This window comes from Pleurodeles waltl, chromosome 2_1, assembly GCF_031143425.1.
Source record: "Pleurodeles waltl isolate 20211129_DDA chromosome 2_1, aPleWal1.hap1.20221129, whole genome shotgun sequence".
Lineage (NCBI taxonomy): Eukaryota > Metazoa > Chordata > Amphibia > Caudata > Salamandridae > Pleurodeles > Pleurodeles waltl.
Window position 1 is genome coordinate 332,565,651 of NC_090438.1, and position 18,079 is coordinate 332,583,729.

Genomic DNA, 18,079 nt, shown 5'->3' on the forward strand with positions numbered 1-18,079 from the left:
GGAGACTTCCCCCTCTCCTGCCGGGCACTGGCCAACTTTTGATGCTTCACAGTTGGGGGACTGTCTGTGCTGTGGCTCCGTGCCACACTGGCTGCCCTGGTGGCCGGTGCACTCCAGATTCCAGTGACTACAGGCACCACTGGTCCTGGAAATGTTGTTGCTGAGGTGCTAGGTTGGGACCTGGAGAGTCGGGCCCTAGGAGACAGACGGGGTGGGGGAGGTGTGGGAAAGAGGTCAAGGTTGGACAGGAAAAGTTTTTGGGAAACACTGGGACGGGTAGCTGGAGGGGGTGTGGGAGTGGAGGAAGAGGTTGTGGTTGTAGGAGGTGTTTGTTTGGTGACTGTGGGTGAAGGTTCATGCGCTGAAGGCTGTCATGAGGTGGATGGCTGTTGGGTGGGTGTGTGCCTGCGTTTGTGTATCTTGGGAGGTGGCATCACAGACACACTGGGAGAGGACACAGCGGACGTGTGAATGGTAGTGGGGGTGGTGACTGCACGTGAGCGGGGTATGGTGGTGGGTGCGCTGGTGATGGCAGTAGTGGCTGTAGATGTAGTGCATGCAGGTGTGAGTGTAGACGAGACTGGGAGGGAGGAGGGAGATGAGGAGGGGGACACAGTGGAGGCAGTGGATGTTGGTGTGTCTGCATGTGTGTGATGGCTTCCGTGAGTGCCTGTGGGATGTGTGGTGCTTATGTTTGCCTGAGCTTCCCTTGTGTGTTGACGTGTGTGCATGCTGGTCTGAAGGTGTGCTTGGGATAGGCTGGGGTACAGGGGATTGGGTCTGGGTGGAGGCAGTTGGAGGGGGGAGGCTAGACACAGGGACAATGGCTGCCATCAGTGCTGAGGCCAGAGTCTGAAAAGCTCTCTGTTGGGCCACCTGACCAGAATGAATGCCCTCCAGGAATGCATTGGTTTGTTGCAACTGCCTTTCAACACCCTGAATGGCATTCAAAATGGTAGACTGCCCAACTGTGAGGGACCTGAGGAGGTCAATGGCCTCCTCACTGAGGGCAGCAGGGGTGACTGGGCAGGGCCTGAGGTGCCTGGGGCGAAGATGATGCCCACCCTCCTGGGTGAGCGGGCACGGGGCAAAGGCTGAGGGGCTGCTGGGAGGGCAGTGCTGGTAGGGGGGTGGCGGCTGTACCTGTAGATGCAGGGGGCACAGATGATGCCGCCACCACAAGGGAGCTCCCATCAGAGGACGAATCCGTGGCGCTGGTGTCAGCTCCTGTCCCCGCTGTGGAGCTCCCCTCGCCCTCCGTCCCACTGGTGAACTCCGAGTCCATTGTCTCGCCCTCCAGGGCCATGTGGGATGCATCTGCCCCGTGCTACGGTGCCACTGCTCCTCCGCCTGATGATGCTAATGCACAAAAGAACAGGGAGACCACAAAAAGGGGGGGGGGGAACGACAGAAGAAAGGCATGTTGAGTGCATGCATAACCGCTACCGTTGGCGGACACGGCAGACACAGAAGCCCCCTGCACTACGCCGCACACTGGGCCTCCACTGTTCAATCCCTGGGACATGGCCTACTAGGTTATGGACGACATCTGCACACATGGATGACACAAGGGGCATGACTAGGTGTACTTGGCACTGTACACAGGTGGGGTGGGGTGCCACAGGCTCTGCCAGAACAAGGGGACCTTGCCTCCTAAACTTGCCCTGGCCTGGGGAAACCCACAGCCCACCTCCCCCACCCAGACACCTCCACTGCGTGCAAAATCAGCAAAATGTGAGTGTACTCACCCCCTTGTGGTTGCTCTGATGCCCCCAAGCGCCCATCCAACTCCGGGTACGCCACCGCCAGGATCCTGAATATCAGGTGGGTCATGGTGCGACAGGCACCCCTCCCACGTTGGGAGGCCATCCCCAGCTGGGCCTCCGCCCTCTTCTTGCTCCAGCGGCGAATGTTCTCCCATCTTTTCCGGCAGTGGGTGCTCCGTCTGTGGTAGACCCCCAGGGTCCGTACGTCCTTGGCGATGGCACACCAAATATATTTTTTCTGGTGGGCGCTGACCTACATGAATTGTACAGGGAGAAAACAAAAGTTATTACCAAATTCAAAGTCACAGTCATTGGCCCCTATCCCTACCTTTGCCATGATGCACATGCACTCACCGTCGTTTCATGCACACCTCAATCTCCCCCCCATCTTTCATCCACCCCACTCCACACAGGCATAACCCATACAGCATGCTCCCAGTATATTTACCTGTTTGTCTGGAGGACCGTTGAGTAGCCTGTACTGGGGGAGGACCCCATACACGAGTTTCTCCAACTCCTCTGATGTGAAGGCAGGGGCCCTTTCCCCAGTCGCATGAGCCATTGTCTCTTCCAGAGCGAGGTCACAGCAGCACTTGCAGTGTAGGTCCTCTCCTGTTGAAGATCAGGTATCGAGTGGTTGAACAGATAGAAAATGGCGATCACGTCCGTGGCAGTGCGTACCGTCACCTTCAGCGTACATCGTCATTGGCTCCTGGGACCCATGGGGTCCAATATTTACCAATGCAGCATTGCGCTGCGGTCTTCGACCGCCTACAGCGACGGTGTACAACGCCAGCGCAGTTACCTCACATCCCATTGTCCCACTTTAGAGGTCAGGCAGCCGCCATTTCAGGGGCCCACATGGCTTCATTTTTAACTGTGTCACACATACCTAGGCCTAGCCTCAACACACCTACAGGCCAATTTTTGGATTATGATTCGTGTTCTGTGTAAGCTGTGGGTACGTACCTCTGAGTTGTTTGACTCTGTGCTCGCTGTTGTCCTTCATAGGCACCGTCCGCTGGGACATGTGAGGAGATGGCGGCATCCTCCGGTGTACAGACCACTGGTGGACCTGTCGTCAATGTAGGAAGAAAATGTGATCATCACCTACAGGCTTGACCGTGCCACAATCCAGGAATTGTGTGCCCAGCTGGAGCCACACCTGATGTCAGCTATCTGCCATCCCACCGGAATCCCCCCTCAAGTGCAGGTGCTGTCAGTACTCCATTTCCTTGCAAGTTGGAAATTTCAAACAACAGTGGCCATAGCATTAGGAATGTCCAAGCCTATCTTTTCCAATGTGTTGTCCAGAGTGTTTTCTGCCCTGCTGAAACACATGTGGAGCTACATCGTTTTCCCTCAGGTGGAGGATTTGCCTACAGTGAAAGGAGACTTGTATGCCCTGGGACATATCCCCAACATCATATGTGCCATTATGGGACCCATGTGGCTTTGGTACCCCCCCGCAGGAGTGAACAGGTGTACAGAAACCAGAAGAGTTATCAGTCTATGAATGTGCAGATGGTGTGTTTGGCAGACCAGTACATCTCCCATGTGAATGCCAAGTTCCCTGGCTCAGTGCATGTCACCTACATCCTGTGGAATAGCAGCATCCCTTATGTGATGGGTCAACTCCAGAGGCACCGTGTGTGGCTAATAGGTGAGCACCTGGAAGCAAGTCACTGGGAATGGTTGTCTGGGTCTGGGGATATCCCTCCAGTTTAGTGTGTGTCTAACAGTTGTCCCTCGCCATTTGCAGGTGACTCTGGTTACCCCAACCTGTCATGGCTACTGACTCCAGTGAGGAATCCCAGGACAAGGGGAGAGGAATGCTACAATGAGGCACATGGGCGAACTCAGCAGATAATAGAGCGGACCTTCGGCCTCATGAAGGCCAGGTTCAGCTGCCTCCATATGACAGGTGGATCCCTATTCTACTCACCAAAGAAGGTGTGCCAGATCATCGTGGCCTGCTGTGTGCTTCACAATTTAGCTTTGCGACGACAGGTGCCTTTTCTGCAGGAGGATGGTCCAGATGGCGGTGTTGTTGCAGCTGTGGAGCCTGTGATCAGTGAAGACGAGGAGGCAGAAGAAGAAGATATAGACAACTGAAACAACATCATCATGCAATACTTCCAGAGAAACACAGGTAAGAGACCGGCACTGCTCCTCTCATATCAGACTACTGTAGGACATTGCATGATTCTGCCTTTACTCTCTGTATGGACCTTGACAGTTCACTTTGCCTTTACTTTTCACAGATCTGGGTACCACATTCTGCCTTCTGCTATGTTTACTGCTGCCCAACAACTGTCAAACATTGGTATGTGAAAATGAACATTAACATTGATATTTGTTAGAGAGGTTGTAATAACACACTTGTGAAAGCACAGACTGACTCCACATCATTTTGTGAGACACAGGTAAGAATACAAACCTGCCTACTACATGTACTTTAACACTACTACCTCTCTACTGTGTGTCGTTTTCACCCATTGTATGGTCACTGAGTTGTCACTTTCCCTTACGATTTCACAGATGTGTGTCCCACAGTGTGACATCTGCTTTGTTTCCTCATGGACTAGAGCTGTGTGACATAGGTATGTTGACATTACAATTGAAAGAGCATTTTGCCACAGTAATTGCTAATACATTATTCCGAAATCACAGACTGACTCCAGATTGTTTTGTGCTTCAAGGGTGTTTATTTAAGTGCTCATTATTGGAGGGGGTTGTAAAATGGTGAGGGGTGATGGTGGAGGAATGTCCATGGCAGAGTCCAGTCTATTAGTCTCACAGGTGCATTGCCCAAATGGGCATAGGAAGTGGAGCTGGGGCAGTTTGAGGATGGACAGGGTGATAAAGTGGAACAGAAGGATGACATTCAGGGTGGTCTCATTTCTTGACGGGGGTCTTGGCATGGTTCTCTGTCTTTGTCCTGGATCTCAGGGACCGTTTGCGGGGTGGCTCTCCCTCTGCAGGGGGTGGGGTGCTGGTGTGGCGGTGACTCCTGTCCACTAGCGCCGGCAGAGGTGGTGGGCAGTTCATCGTCCATGCTAGTGTCAGGGGCCCTTTGTTGTGCCACAGTGTCCCTCCTGATGTTGAGTACTTCCTTCAGTACCCCTACGATGGTGCTCAGGGTGGAATTGATGGCTCTGAGTTCCTCCCTGAAGCCCAAATACTGTTTCTCCTGCAGGCGCTGCGCCTCCTGAAACTTCGCCAGTACCATTGCCATCATCTCCTGGGAGTGGTGGTAGGCTCCCATAATGGAGGAGAGGGCCTCGTGGAGAGTGGGTTCCCATGGCCTGTCCTCCCCTGTCGCACAGCAGCCCTCCCAATTCCCCTGTGTTCCTGGGCCTCTGTCCCCTGGACCTTGTGCCCACTACCACTGCCCCCAGGTCCCTGTTGTTGTTGGGGTGGTGGGTTATCCTGGGTTCCCTGTAGTGGTGGACTCACTGCTGATTGACGTGTCCTGGGGACAGAGGTATGGGCCCGCTGGGTGGGTGCTGTGCTGGTGTTTCCAGTGGGGGGAAGGTCTGTAGTGGCCCGTGATTGTATGAGGGGAACCGACTGTCCCGAGGTCACCGATGGGCCGGGCTGGTCATCTAGATCCAGTTGGACAGAGCTGCTGTCATCACTGTGGGCCTCTTCTGTTGGTGGTGTGGACATGTGTGGACCCTCCTGTCCGGTGATGTTGGATAGGGGTCCTGCAGGGGTATAAAAGGATGTTTATTACATCTGTGTGTGCCATGGGTGGGTGTCCATGTACCCCAGTGCTTGCATTCCTGTGTAGGACCTTGTGTGATGATGGTTTAGGGGGGTGTATGGGTATGTGCAGTGGGCATGCTTTGGTGATGGGTGTCCATGCTTTGTTGTTGCATGCAGGGCTTGGTGTTGGGATTGGTGGGTTCTGACAGTGGGACATTTGTGAGGAGTAGGAGTGATGGGGGTTGAGGGTGGGGGTATGTGATGGCATACAGGTAGGGTGGGGGATGTAATAGTTAAGATTTGACTTGCTAGAGTCCATTCCTCCATCTACTCCTACGAGGCCCTCAGGATGCAGAATCGCCAAGACCTGCTCCTCCCATGTTGTTAGTTGTGGGGGAGGAGGTGGGGGTCCGCCGCCAGTCCGCTGAACCGCAAGGTGGTGTCTTGAGATCACAGAACGCGCCTTCCCCCATAGGTCGTTCCACCTCTTCCTGATGTCATCCCGATTTCTTGGCTGCTGTCCCACTGCGTTGACCCTGTCCACTATTCTGCACCATAGCTCCATCTTCCTAGCTATGGAGGTATGCTGCACCTGTGATCCGAATAGCTGTGGCTCTACCCGGTCGATTTCCTCCACCATGACCCTGAGCTCCTCCATAGAGAACCTGGGGTGTTTTTGCCGTGCCATGGGGTGGTGTGGGTAGTGATAAGTGGGGTGATATTTAGTGGTGTGTTGTGTGAGTTGCGTGGATGTTATGTGGGTGATGGTATTGTGTGCTTGTGGATGCTTTGTGGTCGATTGTAGTGTCTCTCTCTGGCCTTCTGTCGCAATTGTGGTCATAGGGGTTTGTGGGTGATGTGGGTGTGTGTTTTATATTGTATTGGGTGTGTGGGTGTGGTGTGTGTATGTGTATCAGGTGTGTGTGTTTCGAATTGTCCAAAAGGCTGTGTTTTGTAAATGTGTGTGTATTTTGAGAGCAGCAGTGTGTACCGCCAATGGAATACCGCGGTTGAAAGACCGCCGCGTGGATTTGTGTGTCGTGATAGTGTGGGCATATTTCTGTTGGAGTGACGGTGGAGGTTTTGTTTTCGCCAGTTTATGACTGACCTTTGGTGTGGCGGACTTGTGTGTGCGTCTGAATTTTGGCGGATTCTGTGCTGTGGGTCATAATAGCTGTGGCGGAATTCCGCGGCCGCGGCGGTGTGTTGGCGGTCTTCTGCACGGCGGTAAGCGCCTTTTACCGTCAATGTTGTAATGAGGGCCACAGTGTGAGGCCCCAGCTGAAGAAGCACCTTCCTGCCAGCCCAGGCCTGCGAACACCCTGGGAATGTGTCACAGACCCCTGGGGTCTGCGGACCACAGGTCTGGAACTGCTGATCTATATAATAAGTTACTGGACTTGTCGCCCTATTGATATATGCAGCTTAGAGTCACCCGCCACATCAATTTAGCTTAATCGATCAAAAGTTGATTGAGTTGCTGCTGGGCCAGTCCCATTTGTCATTGTGCTATATGACTATCAGCATGAAGTCTGTGGTCTCCAATTTGTTGTTTCTTACGATGGCATTTACCAGTGCAATAGCTTATATCTTTGTCACAGAGCACCTGCTTAAAGGCACAGAATCTGCAGTGTCTACATTCAAGAGGAAGTATTCCTCTATAAATTTTATGATGTGGGTTCTATATGCAGGGAACCGGAGATGTCATGATGAGAGCCCCCAGCGGAAAGCAGATCATTGAGGACCAAGGTGCATGGTCACAACTATCAGAGAGTGGTTGGATAATCCATGTGTCAAAATGTCAGTGCCAGATGCTCTCTGTGTATAAGAAGTGGTGAAAAGTGGGTTCATAAAAAGAATCCAGCCTGGGGAAGAACCCGTGGGTTGTCAAGAAATCTGAATATCCTGAATCTAATGGGTGATGTACCATCGAGGCATCTGAAAGCCCCAATGCTGCCATTAGGGAATCGAGTTTGGTCAGACCACTAGGCACTATGGGTCTCTCTGTGTGACATCGGTCCACTAGAGGGTTCATGATGCCATTCCAATCCCTCCCACCCCTGTCAGGCTGGTGGTGAATTCTCCACGCAACCGCACAAATTGATCCAAAGAGGAATGTTCTAGGGAAGGAGGCGTGCATACACTGCACAGTGTGATAGGTTTACCATATAATATACCAGTGACCGCGGTGTATTGGCCAAGGCGATCTAGCCAGATATTGGTGGCCTGAAATGGGAGGTTCCAATGTATAAGGATACAGGCACCCCTAAACTCCCTTGCGAAATCTGCATGGAACACCTGGCAATAGCCAAACCGAGTGAAATAGGTGGCTTTTTTGCCAAGGAGATGAGTTTTTAGGAGCATTACATTGTCAGCCCACTGTCTCTTAGCATATTTCATTTGATCTTGTCAAGTAGCCCCCTTGCATTCCACAACAGGATATAGACATCTCCTTTTCGATCAGCTGGTTCCGACATGGTCATATTGTGGATATGATTGCCACATGGCAGTAGAGCTTTGCAATAGTGTGCATGCAGAGTTGGTCTATACAACAGGTAACAATAAACATTCCCAAAACATTACACCCACCCTATACCTCAAACAACTAGAAGTACCTATTGTGGACTTCAGTGGTTTGTGACCCCAACTAGGAGCTCCAGCACCAAATCTAATGAATCCCCAGCCCTCATCTTATCCTAAGCTCTCAGTAGACCAACAGCCCTCTTCGCTCCTAACATATTCAGGTATGGGTGATGGTGTCTTTCCAGGGGTCCTGAAGGGCGGATTAGGTCTAACACTGCTCCGCTCTAGTATAGAACTTTAGAGGTGTAGGTAGGAATTCTAAAACTAGCATTGAGACATTATGATGGGACTTTCCTATTTTTTACTTTTTTCATCATCACTCCGCTGTTATCATGTTTCATTATCCTTATTATTACAGTAGCTGCCTTTTTATCTAGAATGCACTGATTCAATAAAATAAATTTAACCAATTCCTGCTTCAGTTTGTCTTTGCATGTGTGAGATGAATGTAACTGAGAGAAAGGGGAAAGATCTATTTCACCAAGATTTCGTGAGAAAACAAAACGTCATGCACACGGCTGCCATGAATCACCTCTACTCTTGAATATTGGTGAGGTACTGCTAGCTGGCCAGAAGAGTTAGGCTGACAGTTGTCACATGGTATGGAATTGGACTCTTTTCCCCACAATCCTGTGGTGTTGCCACCCAAATACAACAGTCTCATTGTTCTAATGAGAGCCAATACAACAAGGTATAACAAGAACCCTACAGAAAGCCATACTCAATACAGTGTGTGCCAGTATATGAAGAGAGCAGCATCCTCTCACCAGATAATACTCCTGTCACTCTTTGACCCAGAAGACACTTGGTAGGCTGGATCTGGTATTGGTCACCACCAATAGGGCCCCAGCAGTACAACCTACTCAGTGCCTCTGCAGAGTCTTCTCGCATCATAAGCTCTTGCTGGTGGAATCTACCCTGGAAGCACCCCCCTTGGAACCACACATGTGGTGGCTCCCAAGAGACATGATCTCTGACTGAACCGTGGTGGAAACACTCAGAACAGCAGTGTCAGACTAACGTGATGGCAATTGGGGCACCACTGCTTCCCGTATTGAGGAATGGGATGTCATGAAAGACGCAGTCTTGGGGAAGTGGTTAGGCTTGGCTTGCGGAGTCAGAGGGCATTTGAAAAAGGAAGATCAGGAGAAAGAGAAGGCTGGCAGAACTGCAACAAGCCTCCCCTACCTAACCGCAAACAAGTAGGTACTATTGGAAGTGGAGAGGGCACTGGGCAAAACATGGAACAGGCTAGGCAAAAACACTATTATGGAGTACCATCAGAGGCTTCACAGCATTCTTGTGGCCTGGAAAATAAACAAAGAGAAACAGCATATGCCAATATTGGCATTACACAACCTGGAAAATACAATAGCTGTGATACAACTTCCTGTTAATAGGTCTCTCTCCTGGCATTTACAACAAATATATGCTAAAGGGCCACCAGTGGCTTTTGACTAAATTCCTCAATACCTGGATATACTCCCCCTTCCTGCTCTGGAGATGCCCAGAAGTAGGAACTTGAGGGGTGAACTCACATTCAAAGAGCTCCGTGAACTCCTATCAGAACTGGCAAAAAACAGGACGCTGGTGGTTCGGCTTCCTGGCTGAACTATATCAAATATTTTCTGGGCAAGTACCATAAAAATGTTTGGGAAACCCTCCATGCATGAGGCACCTACAGCTGGGGTCCTGTCACTCACAAAGAGAGAAGGGATCACCTGTATGATGTTAAAGCTGGGGTTGGGAACTGAACCCTTCATCATACTGAACTATCACCTTGATAAGTTCCGATACTGTTATACTACGTAAAGGCCTTAGCAACCAGGCTGAGCCGGGCGGTGGGATGACTGGTGCAGGAAGACCAATGTGGTTTTGTACTACGATGGAAAACAGCCATGAACACATGACGCTTAACACATGTTTCACATTCGGAAAAGAACAGAGATGATTACTTGGCAATGCGCGATAGATTTAGAAAAGGACTTCAGCACACTAAATTGGGACAATCTGTGAAGGCGGTATGATGCATGGGAATAGGCCTGGGGTTAGGTAATGGGTTAATGTATTCTAATAGCACCCACCAGCAAAAAGTGAGAATGGGCAGAATAATCTCAAATGCATAAAGTATGCAGAGAGAAACATGCCAGGGATGCCCTTTGCCCCTATTGTTATTTGGGCTGCTATGGGGCCTGTGGTGTTTCAAATTAATTTACAACTGTCAGAGTGGGGACTCAAGGTAGGATAGATATCCCATTCGGTGTCTCTGTATGCTGATAATGTGTCATTTTACTTGCAGCTATTGCGGTTGGCAGTCCCTATATTACTGGGCTGCTTGGAGTAGATCTGAAAAGTGTCAGTCCTCAAAACAAATACTCTGAAAAGCCTCTTCTTCCACCTGGAGATTTTGACACCCTGACATCTTGCAGAGCACCGGGACTGAGGGATAAGATGGCAAACTGAAAAAGTGTGTTTTTTAGGGATACTAATAGCCCACACACTTATGGGGAGGTTGATTTGGGGAACCCAGTCACTAATTGGCTTTTGGTCATCTCTATCACTCTCATTCATGGGACAGGTGGAAGAGACAAAAATGGTGGTGCTGCCACAATGCTTCTACACCCTGCAGAATTCTAACTGCGGCTTTGGTTGTCCACATCCAAAACAATAGATAGTCTTCTGATTAGACTGGTTTCAGTGGGAAGGTTAAGAAGGTTAAGAAGGGTCTCCCAAGCCTTACTCAAATAGGATATGGAGGAAGGAGGCCTGGGTTTCCTGGACTTAGAAGCCTACTATTAGGCATCTCACATTCAGCACTCATCCAGCTGGTTGACCAACGAGGACACCAGGCAATCAAGACTATTAAGCAGCATGCATGGGGATGATTCCTTAGTGGAGCTCCCAATGAGAGGCGCACACTTCATTGGGAAATACCTTTAGAGTGTTAGGTATACCAGAGGTACAGTGGGAGCAGATCAAGTGCTCCAGAGGCCTCCATTTGCCAGTCAGTACTGCAGCTGTTTAAATATATAAAGGAGATAATGGCAATGAACCAGTGGAGGGAGACGAGCTGTGAGATCCTGGTGAAGATATATCTGAGGAGAAACTTTCCGCTCATTCTAACGGGCTCAGGATACGCCCACGGTGGACCCGGCCCAATTATCCAATACACAAAACTAGCAAGAATGGTAAGGGAGATCTAGGCCAGTTTTCCTCTTGCTCCTCTCTCTACACAGACACTGGAGGCCATCCTACAATTAAGCACTTCACGACACACCACAATGCACACATACATAGAGCACTGACAACTCATGTAAAGAGTTAAAGGGAAAATCTCACTGGGAAGTTGGTGAAAGGGACCAATTCATCGAAGAGATCTGGGACAAGCCGTGTACACTGGTGAGGGCAGTCTCGGGTAATGCTAGATTAAATTGATCCAATTTCATTTCTTACACCACACGCACTTAAGTTGGCGGGCATAAGTAAAGCCTACCCCAGGAGATGTGCTGCCTGCCCCAGGTGTCAGAAAGAGAGAGTCCCATTTCTTAATTTGGCCTGAGACTGCCCCTTGTAAGGTGGTACTGGGATTCCATATTTTCTACTTTGGAACCTGCAACTGGGATCCCTCAAGAATCTGGTCAACTAGGGGACATGATAGGATTGATTCCTAAGCAAAAAGGTAAAACCATGAATTAGTGCTAGCATGTGCAATTATTGTAATGTTTTGAATGAATAACATGAGCCCCCCACTACACTTAGGGTATTGGGACTTGAGGGAATGTGTCATTGCATAATAGAAGCACATTAAATTGACTAGATTTTATAGAAAGGTACAGGAGGACTTGCAAACATTGGCAAGCTTTGTGGATAGGTCTGTGGGCAGGGAGGAGGAAGTATTGAGTCCTGCTAGGGTAGAGAGTCCCTCAGAGAGCAGAGAAACCTTGTTCCAATCTGTGTCAAGCTATGCCTCTCTGCGTCATTTCCATTGAGACCACAGATCAGGAGCTGTGAGATGCTGCAGTGCAAGGACCTACTTCATGCTGCATTGATTCTGAAGGAACCCAAAGTTGTGCCAAGATGAGTACACTCTGGATGCCAGCCAAAGGTCTTGGACTTAGGGAGTACCTTTTGGGGAATAAAACGTATGCCAGCAGAGGGCAGCAGCATGGCATAGGCTCACCCAACTGAGTGTGGGCATCTGGGCAGATGCAGGGGAGGTCTCTGGAGTGTGGAATGTCCTTGTAGCTCAGGGGCCAGTCAGCTATCTCTTGGTGTCAGTCTTGTGGTTTTGGGTTCAAAGAGCAGGTCCTTACTCAAGCAGCAGGGCAGCAGTGCAGCAGGGCAGCAGGACAGTCCTTATTGTAGTTGGGCAGAAGGGCAGCAGAGCAGAGCTTCCAGCAGGAGGACAGTAGAGTAGCCCTTCTGAATCTCCCACAGGTGCAGAAGTGATCTGAAGAGTTAGTCCGAAGGTTCAACATTTATAAATGCTGCCAGTTTTTACGTAGGAGAAACCTCTGGACTTCCTACTATAAATTGTTCTAGAATTTCCTTCCTCTCATCCCTGGTTCCAAGATATCTGGAGTCACAAATACCTAGGGCCAGATGTATACAGGGTTTTTGCATTCGCAAACGGTGCAAATGCCTGTTTGTGAATACAAAAAGCCCTTTCAGAATGTATGAAAGACATTCTGAACGCAATTTTAAGGAATTACTAAAATAGCGATTCCTTAAAATTGCTACCCTGTTTAGAGAGTCGCAAATTGCGACTCTCTAAATTAGAAATCGCAAATAAGGACTCCTTATTTGCGATTCCTTAGCACATGTATGAAGCAATTCCTAAATGCTATTTGGGCATTTAGGAACCGCTAATTACCACCAAGTTGAACTTGGTGGTAACCATTTGCAATATTTAAAAATGCATTTAAAATGCATTTTTAAAATGTACATGTAAAGCATACATGCCATTTTGGCATGTGTGCACCTTACATGTACCCCAAAAAATATTTGGGGTGCAGCAGAGGGGGCCTTAGGCCCCCAGCACCCTGGGGTTTTGCATTTCCAAAATTGCGATTTCTAGTTAAGAAATCGCAATTTTGGAAATGCAAAACATTTGCAGATATGGGCCAACAGGCCCATAGGTGGGAATGGGGCTGGTATCGCAATTTGCAATTTGGTAATAGCATTTGCGATTTTTAAGAAATCGCTATTACCGATTCGCAAATGTTATACATAGCATTTTGGGAGTCGGAAATAGCGATTTCTTAAAAATTGCTATTTCCGAATAGCAAAAGGCCTTCATGATACATCTGGCCCCTAGTGTGAAGTTCTTTTTATGTGTGCTGAGGCAGCTCCTTAGATGTGCAAATGTGGTAGGTGACTGCTACGCCCCAACCATCAAGTCAAGATGGCCCATCCTGTAAACATTCTGCTCCCCTTTGTGACACTGTGGGAGAAATGTACTACGACCAACTGCCAACTACACCTAGTCATGTGACCCAGGATACAGGTGAAAAGAACAGATAATGGATGGAATGCAGAACAATTCAAATATTCACCCCAGTCACAGATCTACATTTAGGCACTCATCACAACATTGGCGGTAACTACCGCCTACCGCCACGGCGACGGCCATCAACATACCGCCACCATGGCTACCAGCTGTCTAAGCATATCATGACTGCTGACGGTGTACCGCCAGAACGCTGGTGGAACACCGCTGACGGTCATTGAGGCGGAAGTCGCCACGCCAGCAAAACACAGCCAACCGTATCATGACCAATGATACGATCTGGCGGTGTTTTGCTGGGGGATGCTGCTGCTGACAGTAGCGCTGCGGACCGTCTCCAGCCAGAGGACCCCCTGCATGCAAGTAAGTTGGGTTCTCCGACCGGAGAGGGGAGTGGGGGGTGTTGTGTGTATGTGAGGGGTGTGTGTGTGTGTGTGTTTTGGTATGCATGCATGCGGGTGTGAGTCGCGTTGGATGCATGAGTGATTGTGAGTGTTGTGTGTTGTGAATGCATGTGTGTGAGAAGGTATGTTGGTGTGTGTTGCTGTGTGTGGGAATGTATGTGTGCATGCGTGGGTGGTGGTGGGTATGCGTGTGTGCATGTGTGTATATGGGTGCGCGTCTGGGTGTGTATATGTGCGGGGACAGGAGAGGGAGGCGGAGGATGGGGGAGGACTCTGGGGAGGAGGAGGGGGCAGGGGTGACCTCTATTAGTGTCAGGGAAGGAATTCCCTGGCACTGATAGTGCCTACCACCTTGGTTTTTGTGGCAGTAAGTTTGGCACGAAAACCAAGGCGGTAGGCCGGGTCGGAATCCCACGGTTGGGATTGTGGTGGCTGCCAGGCTTAAGACCGAAGACTTCAGCCCAGCTGATGTTCCCACCCTGGCAGTCGGTGTGCTAAAGTGGCAGTGTTGGATGGTGGTTACCGCCAGGGTCCAAATCCCATTTTTTTCACCGCCGGCCTGTTGCCGGTATTAACGCCACTTAAACACTGACCGCCAGGGTTGTAATGAGGGCCTTAATCCATTGTTGTTTTGCTCACCATGCCACTCCAGTTTGGAGTCAGCAATTAGGAAATCAGTCATGGCCCTGATCCACATGGGAACAGTCCAGCTGAAACTGCCAGGCCTGGTCCTCCCTGGACTGGAAAAAAGCATCCTGGGACAGGTTTCGGAGTATCACCCCTCATCAGCCAGGGTAGCTTGAATCCGGTGGCACAGAGAGCATGGTACCTAAGTCTGAGCATACCCTTCCCACTTAGGTAAAAATAAAAAAGAATGGATGATGGACAGAATGTGGAAAAAATCTAACATTCACCCCCAGTCACAGATGTGGGTTTAATCCATTATTATTTTGCTTACCATGTCACCCCAGTTTGGACCAAGTCATATGCAAATCGCCAAGTGAACAGTCCAGCCTCAACTGCCAGGACAGGTCTTCCCTAGACCACAAACAAGCATCCTAGGATTGGTTTCAGAGTATCACCCCTCATCAGCCAGGCTAGCTTGAATCCAGTGGCACTGTGAGCATGGTACCTTTGTCTGGGCATACCCTTCTCACTTAGGTCAAGAAAAAGAATAGATGATGAATGGAATGTGGAACAAATCAAATATTCACCCCTACTCAAAGATATGGATTTAATCCATTGTTGTTTTGCTCACCATGCCATCCGAGTTTGGACCTAGCAATATGGAAATCAGTCTTGGCCCTTCTCACAATGGGAATAGTCCTCCCAGGACCAGAAAAAAGCATCCTGGGACCGGTTTCGGAGTATCACCCCTCATCAGTCAGGCTACCTTGAATCCAGTGGCACAGTGAGCCTGGTACCTGTGCCTGGGCATACCCTTTGCACTTAGGTCAACAACAAAAAAAAAAAGAACAGATGATGGATGGAATGTGGAACTCGTAAAACATTTGGTTTTAGAGTATCACCCTTCATCAGTCAGGCTAGCTTGAACCCAGTTGCACAGTGATCATGGGACCCACATCTGGGCATACCCTTCCCACTTTGGGCAACAAAAAACAAACAAACAGATGAGGGAGAGAATACAGAGCAAATCAAACATTCACTCCAGACACAGATCTGGGTTTAAGCTATTGTGTTTTTTGCTCACCATGCAACCCCAGTTTGGACCAAGCCATATGCAAATCAGTCTTGGCCCTGCTCCCGATGGGAACAGCCCATCTTGAACTGCCATGCCAGATCCTCCCAGGACCGGAAACAAGCATTGTGAGACCGGTTTCGGCATATCACCCCTCATCAGCCCGGCTAGATTGAATCCAAAGGCACAGTGAGCATAGGACCCATGTCCGGGCATAGCCTTCCCACTTAGGGCAACAGAAGCAAAATGAACAGATGATGGATAGAATGCAGAACAAATCAAACATTCACCCCCAATCACAGATCTGGGTTTAATCCATATGTTGTTCTCATCATGCCACCCCAGTTTTGACCCAGCATATCCAAATAAGTCCATTGGAACAGTCCACCCCAAAGTGACTGCCCAGGTCCAGGATACAGGCAGCAAGTGCCAGATAGTTAGGGCAAGAAAATGCAAATTTTCTAAAAGTGGTATTTTCAGAATTGTGACTTAAAATCTAACGTTACCGTTAAAGGAGGCTTTGAATTACAATTCATGAAGGGCCAAACATGATATTTCTACCTCTTCCCAAAAAGAGTTATCACATTTTAAACGTAATAAGGTGTCCCAATGAGATCCTATGGAAGAAGAAGGCCTTGCAGTAGTAAAAAACAATTTCAATATCAGAATATGTAAAAGTTACAAGTACATGTGCAACTTTTTAAATACAATGAATTATGTCTTATGGGCTGTTTAGGGCTGCTTTAGGGCTGACATGCATGTTTTAAAAGTAAAGGTTTATGCTTAGTAATAGATTTATTTTGCCAGTTTGAAACAGAAGTTTAAAATTGCACAACAGGCTGCTGTGGCATGCCTGAGCATGTTATAAAAGACTACTGTAGGGGGTGGCATAATGAGTGCTGCAGGCTCACTAGTAGCATTTACTTTAGCAGGCACTGGGTACAAGTAGTGCCACTTTACTGGGGACTTGCAAGCAAATTAAATGTGCCAATAAGGTTTAAGCCAATTTTATCCATTTTAGGGAGAGTGCACAAGCTCTTTAGCACTGGTTAGCAAAGTACAACACTCTCACACAGTCATTTAAAAACGCCTACAATGATGTATAATTACACATTAACTGTGCAAAGCATTTGTGATGCAGAAAAATATATGTGAAACTGAAGTTGTGTCAGTACACCAGCAAATCACGTAGGCGTTTTAATTTACACCATGTGCCACAGTGGAATCTAAAACACTGGTCAACTAGAAAATATTACAGTTGACTGAAATAATTGAATTTGTGGTGACCCGTTTTAACCCACATATCGTAATTAAAATTACTCCCTCAGAAATGCAGGAAAAATTGGGACAAGCAGATTTGTTTGCGGTAATCACTAAAACCCACGTTACGTCATATTCTGGAAAAGTAATCACGATTGGGGGCAATTTATTGCACAGGATATATTTGGTTCTAATCCCTGCAGTGTCATAAAGCATCAGGTACGCTGAATATCTCTCCCTTTCCTGGGCTGACCATATTCAGAGCCATATATGCCTAAACAACTGAAAAGTGTAGTGACACAGATAAATAAGCTACACACTCACCAGAAACATATCTGAATAGTAACCAAGCCTTCACGGTTGATGCAGCAACAGTGTTAATGCTTCTCCCTCTGTTGATAAAATATATTGGGTAAAATACAATGCATGGCTGGGATCATCAGGATGAGTATGGTGAGAAAGGAGATGAAATTAAAACTAAGCCCTGGACTACACATGCAAGGGAATGATACCTGATTTTCTGCCCATTAACTACCCTTATGACCCACCCTGGTAAATCAGGGTCGCATGGAAACTGATTCTGAGATAGATTTTGAGGTGTAAAGTGCCTTGAATCAATGGTTTTGCCTCCCAGATTTTATTCAATTTTTCATGTGAGGATACAGGCCTGGTAGTTCTTATTACTCAGCCAATTGGAATTTAAGCCCATCTTATAAAGAAGGCCTAGGGATTAAAGTGTCAAATACAGTAATGCATCCTATTATTCAGTTAGGGCTTCTCCACTGCATTCGTGGCAGTCAGAAAGCAACCATTTATTATGAATGTGACCATGGTTTAACAGCCAGCTCCCTGCCATCAAAAACACAAAGCAAAGTGCTAGAGTGACACTGATGTAAAAACTATGACTACACCTCTAAAAGGAATTACAGCAACACCTGCTTCAACATTTGATTTCCTTCTCAGACACTCAAGGCCTGATTTCGGCGGATGGAATACTCTGTCACAGACGTCACGGATATCCTGTCTGCTGTCTTACGATCTCCATAGGATATAATGGGATCCTACTTGAGTGGACGGGATATCCATCATGATCAGAGTTTTCCTCTCTGCCAAGATCTAAATCAGGGCCTAAATGTCTTTTTGGGAGATG